Here is a 19,921-nt window from a genome sequence, read left to right on the forward strand (position 1 = left end):
CAGGCTCAGCGGCCATGGCTCACGGGCCCAGCCGCTCCGCGGCATGTGGGATCCTCCCAGACCGGGGCGCGAACCCGATTCCCCTGCATCGGCAGGCGGACGCGCAACCACTGCGCCACCAGGGAAGCCCTCAGGTGCGTTCTTTATGTGCTCTAAGCTGAGAGAAGCCTCTCAGCTATTTGTCTCATGACCCCCCGTCCCCAGGCCCATTTATCCCACTTCCAAACCTGCACACCTACCTGTAAAATATTTCACCCATGTGAAAGTGACCTTGTAAATGGCAGGATGAGCCTTCCTTTCTCCAGTCCATTGAAAAGACTCCTGTGGAACAAGACACAGGTTATGGACACTACAGAAAACCTTCTACACCAGCTCTTTAAATCAGAATTTACAAAAATGAATCTTTTTTTTAAATTAATTAATTATTTATGGCTGTGTTGGGTCTTCATTTCTGTGCAAGGACTTTCTCTAGTTGTGGCAAGCGGGGGCCACTCTTCATCGCGGTGCACAGGCCCCTCACTATCACGGCCTCTCTTATTGCGGAGCACAGGCTCCAGACGCGCAGGATCAGTAGTTGTGGCTCATGGGCCCAGTTGCTCCGCGGCATGTGGGATCTTCCCAGTCCAGGGCGCGAACCTGCATCCCCTGCATTGGCAGGCGGACTCCCAACCACTGCGCCACCAGGGAAGCCCTAGAATAATGAATCTTAACCCTGGCAGCGAATGAGAACTATCTGGGGAGATTTTTTTAAATACAGATGTTCTGAAGTTCCAGTTCAAGATGGCAACATGAGAGGCTCCCAAACTCACATCCCGCCATGGACACACTAAGTCTATAGCTACATACTGAACAATTCCTTCTGAAAGAAATCCAGAAACTAGCCGAGCAACTCCTATACATCAGACAAATGAGAAAAAAAAACCCACACTTAAATGGGTAGGAGAGGCTGAGACACAATCTCGTCATAAACCCAACCCCCAGAACAGTGACATACAATAGGAAGGGAACTCACAACTCCCAGCTTCTCCTTGAGGAGTGAAGGGTTTGGACCCTTCCAACATCTGGCACCTCAGCTTTTAAGATTTCCACCCAAATGATGGGCCCCAGAACACCTAGCTCTGAAAGTCAAAGGGACTTGCATCCAAAGACCCACAAGGCTATATACCAGAGAAATGGGCTCCTGAGGACTCACAGTAGTTATTCCCCCACCCCCACCCCCACCCCCAAGGACTCAGCACAGAGGTAGCTGACAAACTGAAAACACATCTCCCAGTCTTTCTCTGAAAGAGGCCTATATGCTTATCTTTAGAGCTGCAGCTTGAGGGTCAGGCTCCTAATTTAACACAATCAGGGGTTGACTGCAAATCTCTCCTGAGGCTGGCAGGCACCAGCTTCATGTTATCCCCACCAGGTCACCAGCATCTCCCTAAAAAACCTGTGCAAATGTCTGGTGCCATGGCTTCTGCAGATGCCACCCAGGGGACAAACCCCTTGATTGCCTGGTTCTGGTGGCCAGCAGACCTTATGTTCACTATTACAAGAAACAGTTCTTAACTGGCTATAACCACAAGGCTCAGCACACAGGGAGCAGAGATATGCCCATCTCCCATTCTTATCCTAAAAGAGGTCTATCGGCATACTTAAAAAGATGCTGCCTGAGGATCTGGCTTCCAAACAGCCAACATTTAAGTATTGACTGAAATCTTCCCCATGAGGACACTGATGGATCTTGGTACATCCTCAACTCCTGGGAGCCACTAAGAAAAAAGAAGGCTGCTTGGATAATCACAAAGGTTGGAGAGCTAAAGCCAGGCTGAATGATGAGGTTCATTCCCTATGAGAGATGACTCCAAGACTAGGCGAGGTGGTTGTTTTATCTAAGGCAGAGAGAACAACACAAAAAGTCAAGTAAAATGAAGAAACAGAAGAATATGTTCCAAACAAAACAACAGGATAAAATTCCAGAAATAGACCTTAATGAAATGGAGGTAAGTGATTTACCTGATAAAGAGTTCAAGATAATGGTCACAAAAATGCTTGCCATGATCAACAGGACAGTGTGTGAACAAAGTAACAATTTCAACAAAAAAGAGATAGGAAACTGTAAGTACAAAACAGAAATCACAGAGCTTAAGAATACAATAATTGAACTAAAAAATTCAAAAAATGGGGTTCAGCAGCAGAATAGATGAAGCAAACGAAAATATCAGTGAACTGGAAGACAGGGCAGTGGACTTTAAGCAGAGGAGAATGAATGTTTTAAAAATTGAAAAAGACTGCAAAAAGCTTAAAAGACTTATCATAAGGCAGATCAATATTTACATTATAGGACTCTCAGAAGGAGAAGAGAGAGAAAGGGGAAGAAAGCCTGTTCAAAGAAGTAACAGCTGAAAGCTTCTCTAACCTGAGGGAAGGAACAGAAATCCAGATCCAGGAAGCCCAGGAGAGGCTGAGACACAATCTCCTCATAAACCCAACCCCCAGAAGAGCGACATACAATACAGGAAGGAAACTCACAACTCCCAGTTTCAAATAAGATGAACCCAAAGAGACCCACACCAAGACACATTATAATTAAAATGTGAAAAGTTAAAGACAAGGAAAGGATCTTAAAAACATCAAGAGAAAAACAATTTATTATATACAAGGGACCCTCCATAAGACTATCAGCAGATTTTTCAGCGGAAACTTTGCAGACAATAAAGGAGTGGCATGATATACTCAAAGTGCTGAAAATAAAAACCTACCAACCAAGAATACTCTACCCAAAAAAGTTATTCTTAAGAAATAAAGGAGGGCTTCACTAGTGGCGCAGTGGTTGGGGGTCCGCCTGCCGATGCATGGGACACGGGTTCATGCCCCAGTCTGGGAGGATCCTACATGCCGCAGAGCGGCCGGGCCTGTGAGCCATGGCCGCTGAGCCTGCTCATCTGGAGCCTGTACTCTGCAACGGGCGAGGCCACAACAGTGAGAGGTCCGCGTACCACAAAAAAAAAAAAAAAAAAAAAAAAAAAAATAGATATAAAGAGTTTCCAGACAAGGAAAAGCTGAAGAAGTTCATTACCACAAGACTGACCTTACAAGAAATGTTAATGGGAATTCCTCAAGCTGAGACAGAAGGGTGACAAGCAGTAACAGGAAAACATATGAAAGCATAAATCTCACCAATAAAGGTAAATATATAATTCAGAATACTCTAATGCTGTAATGGTGGTGGGTAAATCACTTATAAAGCTATTGTGAAGGTTAAAAGAAAAAAGTATTAGTTACTATAACTACATAATTTGCTAAGAATACACAAGATAAAATATGTAAATTGTGACATCAAAAAGATAAAACATAGGGAAGGGAGTAAAAATGTAGAGCTTTTGTATGCATTTGAACTTACATTGTCATCAGCTTAAAAAAGACTCATAAATATGTTTCATATAAGCCTCATGGTAACCACAAAGCAAAAAAACAAACAAAAAACCAAAACTGTAATAGACACAAAAAGAGAAAGAGAAAGAGAATCTAAGCATACCACTACAGAACGTCATCAAATCACAAGGGAAGAGAGCAAGAGAAGAACAAAGGAACTACAAAACAGCCAGAAAACATTTTAAAAAATGGCAGCAATAAATGCATACCTATCAGTAATTACTTTAAATGTAAATGGAATATATACCCTGAGAAAACCATAATTCAAAAAGAGTCATGTACCACAATGTTCACTGAAGCACTATTTACAATAGCCAGGACATGGAAGCAACCTAAGTGTCCATCGACAGATGCATGGATAAAGAAGATGTGGCACATATATACAATGGAATATTACTCAGCCATAAAAAGAAACGAAATTGAGTTATTTGTAGTGAGGTGGATGGACCTAGAGTCTATCATACAGAGTGAAGTAAGTCAGAAAGAGAAAAACAAATACCATATGCTAACACATATATATGGAATCTAAAAAAAAAAAAATGGTTCTGAAGAACCCAGGCGCAGGACAGGAATAAAGACACAGACGTAGAGAATGGAGTTGAGGACATGGGGAGGGGGAAGGGTAAGCTGGGACGAAGTGAGAGAGTGGCATGGACATATATACACTACCAAATGTAAAATAGATAGCTAGTGGGAAGCAGCCACATAGCACAGGGAGATCAGAACGGTCCTTTGTGACCACCTAGAGGGGTAGGGTAGGGAGGGTGGGAGGGAGAAGCAAGAGGGAGGAGATATGGGGATATATGTATATGTATAGCTGATTCACTTTGTTATAAAGCAGAAACTAACACACCATTGTAAAGCAATTACACTCCAATAAAGATGTTAAAAAACATGTAAATGGAATAAATGCTCTAACTGAAAAACATCAAGTGGCTGAATGGAAAAAAGAACCCCCAAACCCAACTATATGCTGGCAACAAGAGAACTCACTTCAGCTTTAAGGATACACATAGGCTGAAAGTGAAGAGATGGAAAAGATATTTCATGCAAATAGAAACCAAAAGAGAGCAGAGGTAGCTATTCTTATATTAGACAAAATAGATTTTAAGACTGCATTAAGAGATAAGAAAGGTAATGAAATAATGATAAAGGGATCAATCCAACAGAAAGATATAACATTTGTAAATATTTATGCTCCCAACATAAGAGCACCTAAATCTATAAAGCAAATATTAACAGACCTAAAGGGAGAAACAGAGAGCAAACAATAATAGTAATAGCAAGGGACTACAATACTCCGTTTTCAACAATGGATAGATCATCCAGACAGCAAACCAATAAGGAAACACTGGACTTAAACAAGTTAGACCAGATAGACTTGAGACATTTATAGAACATTCCATCCAAAGGCATTTAGAATACTTATTCTTCTCAAACATACATGGAACATTCTCCAGGATAGATCATATGTTAGGACACAAAACAAGTCTCAATAAATTTAAGGAGACTGAAATTATATCAAGCATCTCTTCTGACCACAGTGCTATGAAACTAGAAATAAATTACATGAAAACTGGAAATTTCACAAATATGTGGTGATTAAACAACATGCTCCTGAACAACCAATGGGTGAAAGAAAAAAAATCAAAAGAGAAATAAAAAACATTAATTGAAACAAATGAAAATGGAAATACAACATACAAAAGCATTTGGAATGCAGCAAAAGCAGTTCTAGAAGCATCTGGAATGCAACGAAAGCAGTATCTTTCCAAGAAAAATACCAGATAAACAACCAAGGAACCAGGGGGGAAAAAGAACAAATTAAACCCAAAGTTAGCGGTAACCAAAACGGCTAAAATTAAAAACACTAACACCACCAAATGTTGGCAAGGATTTAGAGCAACTGTAACTCATATATAGTTGATGGGAGTGTAAAATAATACAATCATTTCTTTTAAGTTCTAGAAGTTTCTCCTACAACTAAACACACACTTACCCAATGGCTCATTAGTTCTACTTCTGGGTGTTTTCCCAAGAGAATAAACATGTGCCCACAAAAAGACTTTTGTAAGAATTAATAGATTTAATTTTAAGAGCCAAGAACTGAAATCTCGTGTTCATCAATTGGGTAATAGTGATAGTCAGTACAATGGAATAGCCACAATAAAAGGCAATTAACTACTAATACTAAAAACAGTCAAAAACAAAACAAAATCTGAAAGAAGCCTTATATTAAAAAGTACATGGTGAGTAATTCCATTTACATGAAGATTTAGAACAGGTAAAACTAATCTATGGTACAAAAAAAAATGTTTGGGAAAGGGCATGATAGGTGATGTTAATATTCCATTTCTTTTTTTTCCATAAGATTCATAAAATTTTTTTATTGAAGTATAGTTGATTTACTATGTTCTATTAGTTTCAGGTGTTAAGCAAAGTGATTCAGTTATACATATATATTCTTTTTCATATTCTTTTCCATTATAGTTTATTACAAGATACTGAATATAGTTCCCTGTGCTATAGCGTAGGACCTTGCTGTTTATCTATTTTATATATAGTAGTTTGTATCTGGTAATCCCAAACTCCTAATTTATCCCTCCCCTCCTTTGGTAATCATAAGTTTGTTTTTATGTCTGTGAGTCTGTTTCTGTTTTGTAAATAAGTTCATTTGTATCATTTGTTTAGATTCCACGTGTAAGTGGATATCAAATGATACTGTCTTTCTCTGACTTTCTTCACTCAGTATGCTAATCTCTAGGTCCCTCCATGTTGCTGCAAATGGTATTATTTCATTCTTTTTTATGGCTGACTAGTATTCCACTCTATCGATCTATCGATAGATAGATATATATGTTATACACACACAGACACACACAGATTTACTATGTTCTATTAGTTTCAGGTGTTAAGCAAAGTGATTCAGTTATACATATATATTCTTTTTCATATTCTTTTCCATTATAGTTTATTACAAGATACTGAATATAGTTCCCTGTGCTATAGCGTAGGACCTTGCTGTTTATCTATTTTATATATAGTAGTTTGTATCTGGTAATCCCAAACTCCTAATTTATCCCTCCCCTCCTTTGGTAATCATAAGTTTGTTTTTATGTCTGTGAGTCTGTTTCTGTTTTGTAAATAAGTTCATTTGTATCATTTGTTTAGATTCCACGTGTAAGTGGATATCAAATGATACTGTCTTTCTCTGACTTTCTTCACTCAGTATGCTAATCTCTAGGTCCCTCCATGTTGCTGCAAATGGTATTATTTCATTCTTTTTTATGGCTGACTAGTATTCCACTCTATCGATCTATCGATAGATAGATATATATGTTATACACACACAGACACACACACATCTTCTTTATCCATTCATCTGTTGATGGACATTTAGGTTGTTTCCATGTCTTTGCTATTGTAAATAGTGCTGCTATGAACATAGATGCAAAAATTCAACAAAATATTAGCAAACTGAATCCAACAACACAGAAAAAAGATCATACACCATGATCAAGCTGGATTCATCCCAGAGTCACAGGGATGGTTCAACATATGCAAATATTCTATTTCTTGATAGACTTTTGTGTTATACAGCTGTATGCATTTGTTAAAATTCAGCAAATGTACATTTTAAATTTGTGCATTTTCTTGTATGTATATTTTACCTCAAAAATTTTAAAAACACCGTCAATGAACATTAAACTCCACTTTATGATGTTTATGCTGAAATATTTAGGGCGTAGTGTACAAATGTCTGCAATTTACTTTGAAATGCAACAAAAAAATAAGATTGATTGATGGACAGATAGTGTTGTATAGAGAAGTAGGTATTTGGTAGAGAAAGTACAATGAGTATTGAAGAGGGCAAAATAATGGTCTACCAGATATATGCACATCCTAATTCCCAGACCTGTGAATATTAAGGTTGCAGATGGCATTAAGTTGCCTAATCATCTGATGTTCAGATGGGGAGATTATCCTGGAATCCAGGTGAGCCTACTGTAATCACAAGTCATTAAAAGTGGAAGAGGGAAGCAGAAGGGGAAAGTCAGAGGCAGATTTAACTATGGAAGAAGGGTCAGAGAGATGCCAGTTCCTGGCTTTGAAGCTGGAAGAAGGAGGGCATAAGCCAAGGAATGCAGGCAGTCTTTAAACTTCTGAATATAAAACATATGACTAACAATTAAGGAGAAAGTGACAAACCAGAAAAACAATTTGTAATTTTTTACAAAAATCTAATATTCTTTTTGTTGAATTAAAGTATAGCTGATGTACAACATTATATGTTACAGGTGTAAAATATAGTGATTCACAATTTGAAAGGCTATACTCCATTTAGAGTTATTATAAAATATTGGCTGTATTCCCTGTGTTGTACAATATATCCTTGTAGCTTATTTTATACATAATAGATTGTACCTCTTAATTCCCTGCCCCTATATTTCCCCTCCCCCCTCCCCTCTTCCCATTGGTAATCACGAGTTTGTTCTCTGTATCTGTGAGTCTGCTTTTTTGTGTTATATTCACTAAATTATTTTTTTTTAGATTTCACATATAAGTGACTCCATACACTATGTTTTTCTCTGTGTGATTTATTTCACTGAGCATACCCTCCAAGTTCACCTATGTTGTTGCAAATAGCAAAATTTTATTTTTTTATGGCTGAGTTGTATTCCTTTGTATGTAAGTACCACATCTTCTTTATCCATTCATCTGTTGATGGACACTTAGGTTGCTTCTGCTAGAACTCAATGAATTCAGTAAAGCTGCAGGTTATAAAATTAATATGCAGAAATCTGTTGCATTTCTATACACTTGCAACAAACTACCAGATAGAGAAATTAAGGAAACAATCTCATTTACCATCACAACAAAAAGAATAAAATACCTAGGAATAAACCCACCTATGGACAAAAGACCTATACTTTGAAAACAATAAGACACTGATGAAAGAAACTGAAGATGACACAAACAGATGGAAAGATATACCATGTTCTTGGATTGGAAGAATTAATATTGTTAAAATGACCATACTACCCAAGGCAATCTACAGATTCAATGCAATCCTTATCAAAATACCAACGGCATTCACAGACCTAAAACAAATAATTTAAAAATTTGTATGGAAACACAAAAGGTCCTGAATGGGAAAACAATCTTAAGAAGAACAGAGCTAGAGGAATCACATTCCCTGGCTTCATACTACTGCAAAGCTATAGTAATCAAAACAGTATGGTACTGGCACCAAAAGAGATACAGAGATCAATGGAACAGGACAGAGCACCCAGAAATAAACCCACACACTTATGGTCAATTCACCTATGACAAAGGAGGCAAGAATATACAGTGGAGAAAAGACAGTCTCTTCAATAAGTGGTGCTGGGAAAACTTGACAACTACATGTAAAAGAACGAGAGTAAAACATCTGTAGTACCATATAGAAAAATAAGCTCAAAATGGATTAAAGACCTAAACGTAAGACTGGAAACCATAAAACTCTTAAAGGAAAACATAGGCAGAACACTCTGACCTAAATCACAGCAATAAATCCAAAACAGAGGGGATATATGTATATGTATGGCTGATTCACTTTGCTGTACAGTAAAAACTAACACAACATTGTAAAGCAACAATACTCCAACAAAAATGAAAAAAATATACTGTACTGTATATCTGACAGTTGCTAAAAAGTAGATCTTAAATGTTCTCGCCACAAGAAAAAAAATTGTGTACCTATGTGTGGTGATGGATGTTAACTAAACTTACTGTGGTGATTGTTTTGCAATATATCAAATATTGAATCATTATGTTGTACACCTGACACTAACATTATATGTCAATTATATATTTTTAAAAACTAGGGAAATCTGAATAAACTATATGGATTTTAGTTAATAATAATAAAAAATTAAATCGAAGCAATATTTTTTTGGATCTGTCTCCTAAAGCAAAGGAAACAAAAGCAAAAATAAACAAACGGGACCTAGTTAAACTTAAAAGCTTTTACACAGCAAAACGAACCAGAGACAAAACATGAAGACAACCTACTAAATGCAAGAAAATATTTGCAAGTGACATGACCGATAAGAGGTTAATATCCAAAATATATAAACAGCTCATACACCTCAACATCAGAAAACAAACAACCCAATTACAAACTGGGCAGAAGGCCTTGAATAGACATTATTCCAAAGAGGAAATGCAGATGGCCAGCAGGCACATGAAAAGATGCTCAACATTGCTAATCATCAGGGAAACAGAAACCAAAATCACAATGAGGTATCATCTCACACCTGTCAGAAAGGCTACCATCACAAAGAACACAAACAACAAATGTTGGTGAGGATGTAGAGAAAAGGCAAACTTCATATGCTGTTGGTGGGAATGTAAATTGGTGCAGACACTGTGGAAAACAGCATGGAGTTTTCTCAAAAGTCTAATATTTTTAATACATTTTAAAAAATTTCCAATCAGTTTGAGAAAAAAACCCTAATAGTGAAAAAGATTGAAAAAAACAGAAACAAAATCAAAATCATTTACTAATAGGCAATCATGTTATAAATAAAATATCTGCCCCTTACCAGTACTTGAGTCTATGCAAATTGAAACGGGAATTAAACAAGGTCTTGGCAAAGACTGACTTTTATCATAATACTCTGTGTTGGTAAAAACACAGTGAGGTATATCCTCATGTACTTCTGGTGGGAGTGAAAAAATATTCAGCCTTCCTGAAGTATAACTTTAATAAAGGGTTTTAAACGTGTTCATTCTCTATGAACTGAATATTCAACTTTAAGAGATTATTTTATAAGGGATGTGGGGAAAAAAAGGTTTTGAGTACATTCATTAAAACATTGTAACTGGGCTTCCCTGGTGGCGCAGTGGTTGAGAATCCGCCTGTCGATGCAGGGTACACGGGTTCGTACCCCGATCTGGGAAGATCCCACATGCCGCGGAGTGGCTAGGCCCGTGAGCCATGGCCGCTGAGCCTGCTCGTCTGGAGCCTGTGCTCCGCAACTGGAGAGGCCACAACAGTGAGAGGCCCGCGTACCACACACACAAAAAAAAACATTGTAACTTAAAACACTGGAAACAATCTAAACATTTAACAATAGAAAGATTAAATTATGCTTTATACATAAAATCAAAAACTATGCCACCATTGACAGTAAAAGTTTTGACAAACATTTAAGGACAGAAAATGATACTGCTGGGTGAAAAGCAGAAAAGAGGGCCATACACAAGGTGTTCCCATTTTTGTTTAAAACTATCAATATTTGTATACATAATATATATTTGAAAGGTCAGACACCTAATTTTAAGTTGTGGTTATCTCTGGGTGGTAGGACTAAGAGTTTCTTTTTACTTTCTTTTTAACAGTTTATGCGACATTACTATAGCACCAGAGTGTAAGCCCCTGGAGTGTAGGAGCTATGTCTTGCTCACCATTGAGTATCTTCAGCTTCTAACAGTGTCTGTCATAGGAAGGGAGCCCAACAAACCTTAATGGATTTAAAGATTGAATAGTTTTCTCTGTATTGCCAAATTTTCTGTAATCAAAGCTATTTAATTATAAAAATTCTATTTCAATACAAGTATCTTCCTTTTTTAAGAAAAAAAAACAGTAAGACAAAACACAGCTAGATTTATCAGCAAAAATTTAGCACAATTCAAATGCCCAGTATTATGTATTTTAACTTATGTTTTTAGGAAGTGTTTGGTGACCACTGGAAAATGCTTACTATGTAATGTTAAGAAAAATTAGGAAATGAAATTGTACATGTAATGTGATCTTTATGTGAAAAAAATCTGAGAGACGAGACTTAAAATGTAGGAATATTAACAGTACTGGTTTCTGGGTGCTGGAATTATTGAAATTATTTTTTTCCCTTCTTTATCCTTGACCTCCTTTCCAAATTTCCTAGTGTAAGAATGTATTATTCACATAATCATAAAATGTTTAGGTTAAACTCTTTTCCCTTTTGGAGAGGACATGTATGTAGGGAAAGAAGAGAGGGCAACAAACTATCCAAGTTGAAAAAGTAAGACAGCACCAAACACAGAACTTAATGATCAGATTGAATCAGAAATCCATGCCAATGTTTCTGTGCAAGGTTATATGAAGGATTTGGGGGGAGGGAGGGAAGGGGATGAGTTAGAAGGTCAGAAGCTCAAGGCTTCACACCTCAATTGCATCCCGCTTCCAGGGTCATCACATGTCCATGGCCTGGGTCACTCCAAGTGAAGCTATGAAGGAGCTTGTGAGAAAAGGAAACCTGCCTACTTCCTCTACCAGGCAGCTCCTCAGCCAAGAGCAGGTAGTGTGCGTGCTGGGGAGACTCTAACTAGTCCCTTCAGCCTGCTGGGTTCTACCCTATTTACCGGGTATCTTGAGACGGTTCTCCACCCTACTGCAGCTTCCCAGGTCATACCTGGTCTAAGTCAGTGCAGAGAACCCGAGTGTGGCTCCCCATCGGAGCAGCATCTCCATTACTTTCCCTCTAGGGTGGGGCCAGCATTTGGGGGAAAAGAAAAGGAAAACATACGTCTTATGTTGGTTCTGCTTCATTTTTACAATGAATTTCATTTTTCTGCAATTAAGGGTAAGCCAGCTTTATTCCCTATAGTTGTACTTGCTGTGTCCATTTTAAACATTCTCTTTTAAAGCGTTAACCATACGTTGATTGAATTAATGGGAAAAAAAGATGTGAGGTCAGCAATCATACAACTTCTCTAGACAGATCTCAGAAAGTTGGGAATAAGCAATCCAACTTGAAAATCAACTAGATGAGAAGCATTAAGGCACTTTCTCTTTAATCTTTTCAGATTATTATCAGAACCCTGGCTTCAGACCAGAACTGGAGAGTGCTTGTACGCTAGTGAGCAGGGGACCTATTCCAAGTAAATTACATCACTCTCTCTCCTAAATGTCAGAACAGTAAGTGCAGCATCTCCTGAGACCCACACACACTCAGCCTATGGAGACAACCCCAATCCAAAGGCTTTCCAGACACTGCGTCCAACTAGTCCCCTCTTTTCACTGTTTATTAAGATTACAGGTTGGATCTAATCTGAACACCTGCCAGACCATTTTCACCAGAGCTCTTAAACCCACCTTCCTCCAAGTCCTTTGAGGACTTCGGGGCTCATAATGGGATTCACCATATTTGGACACGAAGAGTGGTAGGTGCTGCCCTGCAATCCCTAAGGAGAAGCAGGATACCCATCTGAGATAAGTGAGCAGAGAGCCAACAGTTAGAAAGTACCCAGCTTTCTTCAGGCTCCAAGAAATTTCTAAAAAGAGGACAGTCTAGCTCAGTGACATACCCAATGCAGTTCCCAAAAGCAAGGCTCCGGGATGAAAAGGAGAAAGCTGGTATTGAAAGAGCAGGACCTCCCACTGAGTTGGCATAACCATAACTCAGAGTGGACTGGGGAGGCGCAGGCACAGAGGGCCAGCGTCAGTGGTACCCAAGAGCAGGTGGACTTTGGATGTTGAATGGGATCAAGAGCTCTGGGCCTGAGAGGAGTTACATGTGTGTGCCAAGCATGTCACAACCGGCAAGGCGTGTAGTACGTGATCACTGCTTTGGGTACATGTATGAACCAATTAAGCTTAATTAACTAAACCTAATTAAGCTGTAATCCAGGCTTTTGATTTTCCAGCAGTGGGTATGGCTCAGGAGATTTGGGTTTTACCTATTTAGGGGAACTCTTATAAACCAATGTATAAATCTGATTCTTAGCCAGTAGGGAGGGTGTTGGTCTGGGGGAAAGATACATTTTATTTTGTTGACCTTCTTGACCCATCCCATTTTAGCTAAAGCCAATAATTAAATGAAGAGTTTTCTTTGGTGACCCATGTCATAGTTTTGCATTGTCTACGTACTCAACAATTTTAGATCAAAAGTTGTAGTTGTCACTTGCTGTGTCACTATGTTTGTGTGAAAGCAATACTGAGATTGACAGCCAGAACTCAGGTAGAATTTTGTCCATTCCCCCCAATATTCTTTCCACGGTTAGTTAACCCATCGTCAGAGCATGTGACCCTAAACATACATACACACCCACACACACCACCACCACCTCCTCCTCCATATCAAGATAACCCTATACAGTTAACCTAGTCTTCCTGCTGGTACTTACAGCCCTAATCCCTCATCTGCTGGGTGATAGATAAAACGAGGGTGCACTAGAGCTATTATCTAGGGAAGAGAGGTGGCCAGAAACTCTACGTTGCTGTTTTACCTACATATGAGTGGACTGAATCACCAAAGACTGACATCAAGTGAAATGTCACTTATTCCTATTCAGAAAAAATACAAGTGCCCAGTGGGCAGGATGCTTGTGAGAGCTCAGAGTATTCTCTCTACAAAGAAATCTATTTGCAGAGAAGATTTGTAATCAGAAGATTGTTGGATAAGCATCCAGTCTAAACAAGAGGGGTACCTTTATGGTATTACTGATGGGTGCCCTCAAGTTTTGTCAGATTGCCATCTCCCTTTCCACTGTGGGCACAATCCAACAATCTCATGGGTGGCCTGGAAAGTCAGGGCTTCCCCCACCCCCCCCACCCCCCGCTCAGTGTTGAGGGTACACCAACACATTCTATTCTGTGATCCTCTTCTCCATAGTCCATGGACACCAACCTTCTACTGAGATGTTCTGGCTCATGTAATCTGGCCTCAGTTCCCTTAATTCCTACATCCTTTTAGTCACCAATTTCTTTAGAGAGCTTACTTCTACTGATGATTGATTTCACCTCTCATATATAGGTTCTTCCTAATTTCAGTCCAAAGAATACGTTTAAATTCTTATTTAATGCTTTGCTCTTTTAATTATCTTTGCATCAAAAACAGATCACAATTTGCTATTACATGATGTGGATGCTTCTCTCAACTGTCAATGGTAGGGCTGTACTGGTTAACTGAAGACAAGAGGAACTCAATCCTTTGACTATACAACACCTTAACTCAAAATTCACCAACCAACAATTTTTCCTTTGGCCACCATGAACTTCCTATCATTCTTTCCTTAAGTTTGGTTATGATAAGCAGACATCCATTCAAATGAGCTTAAGTGAAAAGGGGGGTTTCTCAGAAGGACACCTCTCACAGAAACTAGTATGACCAGGCCAAAAGTGGAGGGGAACTAGGATTTGGAAGTGAGTCCTGAGATTGCGCTGAGTGGTTTGATAGTCTTCCATCTCTTTCTGATGATCAAGGGCTATGTGACCACCTCACCCTGCATCTGCATCTTCTCTCACTTTGGTCACTTTCCTTTATTTTGTATGGCCCAGCTAGGCTATCAGACCCAAGTCAACAGGCTCTAGATAACCCGACAGCCCCATATTCCAAAAATGATTGAAGATGGATGTCAAGATGCTTGTATGCATGAGGGTCAAAATCGGATTCAAGTAAATACGATAAAGCTACTAAATGGGACTGAGGTATAAATATGGCTCTGAACTTATAGGAATTTTTCTTAGATGAGGATTTTTTAAATCTATTTGATTTTTTATACATATACACCTTGTATTCATTTCCTATGGCTGCCATAACAAAGTGCCACAAACTGGGTGGATTAAAATAACAAGTTTTTTTTTGTCTTACAGTTCTGGAGGCTAGAAGTCTGAAATCAAGGTGTCTACAGGGCCTTGTTCCCTCTGAAACCCCTCCTTGCCTATTCCTACCTTCTGGTGGTTTGTCAGCAATCTTCGGTATTCTTTGGCTTGTAAATGCATCACACCAATCCTCTGTCTTTATATGGTGTTCTCCCTGTGTGTCTTCATAGCATCTTCCCTCTTTGTTTGTCTGACTGTATTCAAACATCCTCTTTCTATAAGGACACTAGTCATATTGCATTAAGGCCCATCCTAATGACCTCACTTTGATTTGATTATCTCTGTTAAGAACAGATTTCCAAGTAAGGTTACATTCTGGGGTATTGGGGGCTAGAACTTCAACATATTTTCTTTGGGGGGAAATAATTCAATCCATAAAACATATATAATTGTATGACAACGAAAGATCAGATAGAGAAATTAAAGAAACAATCTCATTTACCATCGCATTAAAAAGAATAAAATACCTAGGAATAAACCCACCTAAGGGGACAAAAGACCTGTACTCTGAAAACTACAAGATGCTGATAAAAGCCACTGAAGACAAACAGGTAGAGATATATACCGTGTTCTTGGATTGGAAGAATCAATGCTGGAAAAATGACCATACTAGCCAAGGCAATCTACAGATGCAATGCAATCCCTGTCAAATTACCAATGGCATTTTTCACACAACTGGAACGAAAACTTTTAAGCTTTATATAGAAATACAAAAGACCCCAAATAGCTAAAGCAACCTTGAGAAAGAAAAATGGAGCTAGAGGAATCAGGCTCCCTGACTTCAGACTATACTACAAAGTTACAACAATCAAAACAGTATGGTATTGGTGCAAAAACAGAAATAGTTCAGTGGAATAGAATAGAAAGTCCAGAGATAAACCCACACACCTATGGTCAATTAATCTATGACAAAGGGGCAAGAATATACAATGCAGAAAAGACAGCCTCTTCAATAAGTGGTGCTGGGAAAACTCGACAGCTACATGTGAGAGAATGAAATTAGAACACTCTCTAACACCATACATTTAGGTCTTTAATCCATTTGGAGTTTATTTTTATGTAAGACGGGACACTATAAAACTCTTAGAAGAAAACATAGGCAGAACACTCTGATATAAATTGTGGCAATATCTTTTTGGATCCACTTCAAGAGTAATAAAAATAAAAATAAAAATAAACAAAGCGGCCCTATTTAAACTTAAAAGCTTCTGCACAGCAAAGGAAACCATCAACAAAACAAAAAACCCACAGAACGGGAGAAAATACTTGCAAACAAACGGACTGACAAGGGATTAATCTCCAAGATATACAAACAGCTCATGTAGCTCTATATCAAAACAAACAACAACAAGAAGCACCCAATAAAAAAATGGGCAGTAGATCTAAAGAAACATTTCTCCAAAGAAGACATACAGATCACCAAAAAGCACATGAAAAGATGCTCAACATCACTAATTATCAGAGAAATGCAAATCAAAACTACAATGAAGTATCACCTCACACTGGCCAGATCATCAAAAAGTCTACAAACAATAAATGCTAGAGAGGGTATGGAGAAAACAACTACACTGCTGGTGAGAATGTAAATTGGTACAATCACTATGAAGAACAGTAGGGAGATCCCTTAAAAAACTAAAAGTAGAACTACCGTATGGTCCAGCAATCCCACTCCTGGGCATATATCTGGAGAAAACCATAATCTGAAAAGATACATGCACCCCAGCATTCATGGCAGCACTATTTACAATAGCCAAAACATGGAAGCAAGCTAAATATCCATGGGCAGAGAAATAGATAAAGAAGATGTGGTACATATATAAAAGGGAATATTACTCAGCCATTAAAAAAGAACAAAATAATGTCATTGGCAGTAACATGGATGAATCTAGAGATTATCCTCCTAAATGAGGTCAGTCAGAGAAAGACAGATATCATATGGTCTCATATGTGGAATCTAATTTTAAAAAATGGTACAAATGAGATTATTTACAAAACAACCAGACTTACAGATATTGAAAACAAACTTATGGTTACCAAAGGGGAATCATGAGGGGGAGGGATAAATCAGGAGCTTGGGATTAACCTACACACATTACTGTATAGAAGATAGATAACCAGCAAGGGCCTACTGTATACCACAGAGAACTCTACTCAGTATGCTGTGATAAGCTATATGAGAAAAGAATCTGAAAAAGAATGAATACAAGTATAACTGAATCACTTTGTTGTACACCTGAAACTAACACAACATTGTAAGACAACTATATTCCAATAAAATTAAAAAATAATAAAATCAGCCCCCCAAAACATATGTAATTGTATGTAAAGGCATAGATATGATCATATGCATAGACTTTTATTTCTAGTGAAGTTCTTTTTTTTTTTTGTTAACTTGGCTTTGTCTCTCCTTCTCCTCCAACTGAGGTAACCAATTTTTGCAACCTAATACACATCCTTCCATACTGTTGTGTACTTACATAAACTCCCTCACACACACACACACATTTTTATTTTCCCCTCAAAAACAGGATCATGTTATATGCACTTTTTTCCATCTTTTCTTACTCAAAAGTACCTTTGGGAATTCTCTCCAAATAATCTGGTTTAATTGTAACTCATTTTTTTATTGAAGGAAAAATATATTCCTTTGTGTGAGATGTATCGTAAATTATTAAGCTACTCCTCTGTTGATGGGCATTCTCTTTTTTCCTGTTTCTTCCCTCTGAATGATGCTGCAGTAAACCTCCTTGGACACATATCCTCAAAGCTACTGGTTTTATTTCTAGGGGCTACCTTTGCGGGTGTGCGATTGCTGGGTCAAGGGGTACATGTACTTTTAATTTTAATAGATGCCGTCAAGTTTCTTTCCCAAAAGATTTCAGCACATCACATTTCATCGGCAAAGTATCAAGAGTACGTCCTCCTCACCCCCGCCAGGCATATGGTATTATGGCTGTTTCTGCCAGTTTAAGCATAAAATGGTTTTATTATTAACTTTACTTTGCCTTTCTCTGACAACTAGTGAATTTGAGCAACTTCTCATATGTTTGTTGGCTTGTTGGCCATTTGAATTTATTCAGTAAATTGTTCATTTGTATCCTCTGAGCATCTTTCTCCCATCTTGTCTTTTTCTCAAATTTAAAAGTTTAAATTTTTATATATAAGTTTTGTCACTTGCATTACAAATGTACTGTCACTTATCTATTGATGTAGATAAATCACATATTTTCCTTTATAGCTTCTGGTTCTCGTTTTAAAAAGGTCTCTTCCACCCCTAGATTATATATGTAGCCTACCAGATATTTAAACAATCCCTTCATTGTTTTTTTCACATTTAAATATCTAAGCTATTTGAGATGGATTTTTCCATATAGCATAAGGGAGGAGTCTATTTTCTTCCAAATGAAGAGCCAGCATTATCTATTATATATTACATCTTTTCTTCTTTGTTATATGTTAAATTCTCATTCAAATTGAGATTTGTATCTGGCTCTTTCTAGCAGCCAATTCGAACAGGAAACACAAAAGACTGGGAAGGTAGCCAACATTGTAGCTACGGGAGTTTTGGGGTGGTGGGAATTTAGGTAACTTATTATTCTTCATTTGGCTTAGCTGTATATTCCAATTTTTCCTATAACGAGCATGCAGTACTGGTTTAACAAAAGTAAATAAAGGAAAAGAATACAGTAAACAGAACTAGTTTCATCATCCGTAGTATCCTAGGACAGAAACTAACTAGGGAGCCGCATGACTCTTCCTGGAACGGACGCCTGAGAAGGGTTTCTGCCTGGGGGGAGGGGAGAAGAGACAACGTAATAGGGGTGTTCCTAGGAGACCCTGGAAAATCTCTTTATAGGCCAGTTGGCCCCGGAGGTGAGGGTTGAATAAGTTTTGGGAAGTCATTTCCTTCAGCCAATGAGCTCATTGTGAAATAGGTTGTCAGGTGGGGATTTAAAGGGCTATTAGAATCAGGCATCAAGTGTTCAAGCGCAATGAGCTTAATTGATTGGAAGAGCAGATTGCTCTGAGCTGATGCAATAACTAATGGGGCTGAGTGTTCTGTTTCACACTGGGGCCGAAAGTGTGAAATGATGCAATTATTGCCTGTGTTAAACAGCAGTTCAAGTACTGGCAGAAATCTACATGCTTCCAATAGTACCTTGAATTGGAGATTAAAGGGCACCTTCAAATTATGTGAAAGTGACCAGATTCTCGTAACCCCAGGGTGCAGCCTCTGTCCCTAAGTGATAAGGTCAAAGCCCTCAAGTCTCCATAAAACTCCTACGGCACAAGTGAAAGCCCTGCAGACATCTGCAGCGTCAGGGTTGTCGGTTCCCAGGGCAAAATGACCACCAGCAGCACAGCCCAAGGTAACCCAGACAGACTCCTCCCGCTTCTCCGCCTGGTGGTCATCCCAGGGAAGGTCAGAGTGTCAGGGCTGGCCCCAAACTTCTACACCTCCCTGCAAGGCCTGAGACTGGGGGTGGAGGTGGGAGCGTCTGCAAATCAAAGTGCATACTGGACTTCCAGTTCCCGCAGGAGGAACCCTATAAGAGTCAGGAATCGCTTCTCCGGAACCACTTATAACAAGCGCAGCATCACGTTTCTCGGCGCTGCTTGTGGCGATGCCCCTCAGAGAAGCACATGGCAGAATGCCAAGGCTGGGCTCAGTAAAACCGGGTAGGAAGTTAGAACTTAGTGGTCGGGGGAGGCTACTCTCCAAAGGTCTGCTAGGCCAAGGAGAAAGCTTACTGTTGAGAGGACATTGCCGTTAGGTAATCCTCCTTAGAATAGGAGTTCTATTCCTGGGACTTCCATGGCGGTCCAGTGGTTAGGGCTCCACGCTTCCACTGCAAGGGGCTCAGGTTTAAT

The 19,921-nt window shown here is 38.7% G+C and overlaps 1 long non-coding RNA gene across 1 annotated transcript in view; it reads right to left on the reverse strand.

Moving 5' to 3' along the window:
- LOC129392143 (uncharacterized) overlaps positions 1–19,921 on the reverse strand; it is a 140,438-nt gene that overhangs the window by 89,275 nt on the left and 31,242 nt on the right. The window contains exon 2 of the long non-coding RNA XR_008617454.1: positions 240–321. This is a non-coding gene — a long non-coding RNA (uncharacterized lncRNA). The remainder of the gene's footprint in view (positions 1–239; positions 322–19,921) is intronic.

This window comes from Physeter macrocephalus, chromosome 5 (genome assembly GCF_002837175.3).
Source record: "Physeter macrocephalus isolate SW-GA chromosome 5, ASM283717v5, whole genome shotgun sequence".
Lineage (NCBI taxonomy): Eukaryota > Metazoa > Chordata > Mammalia > Artiodactyla > Physeteridae > Physeter > Physeter macrocephalus.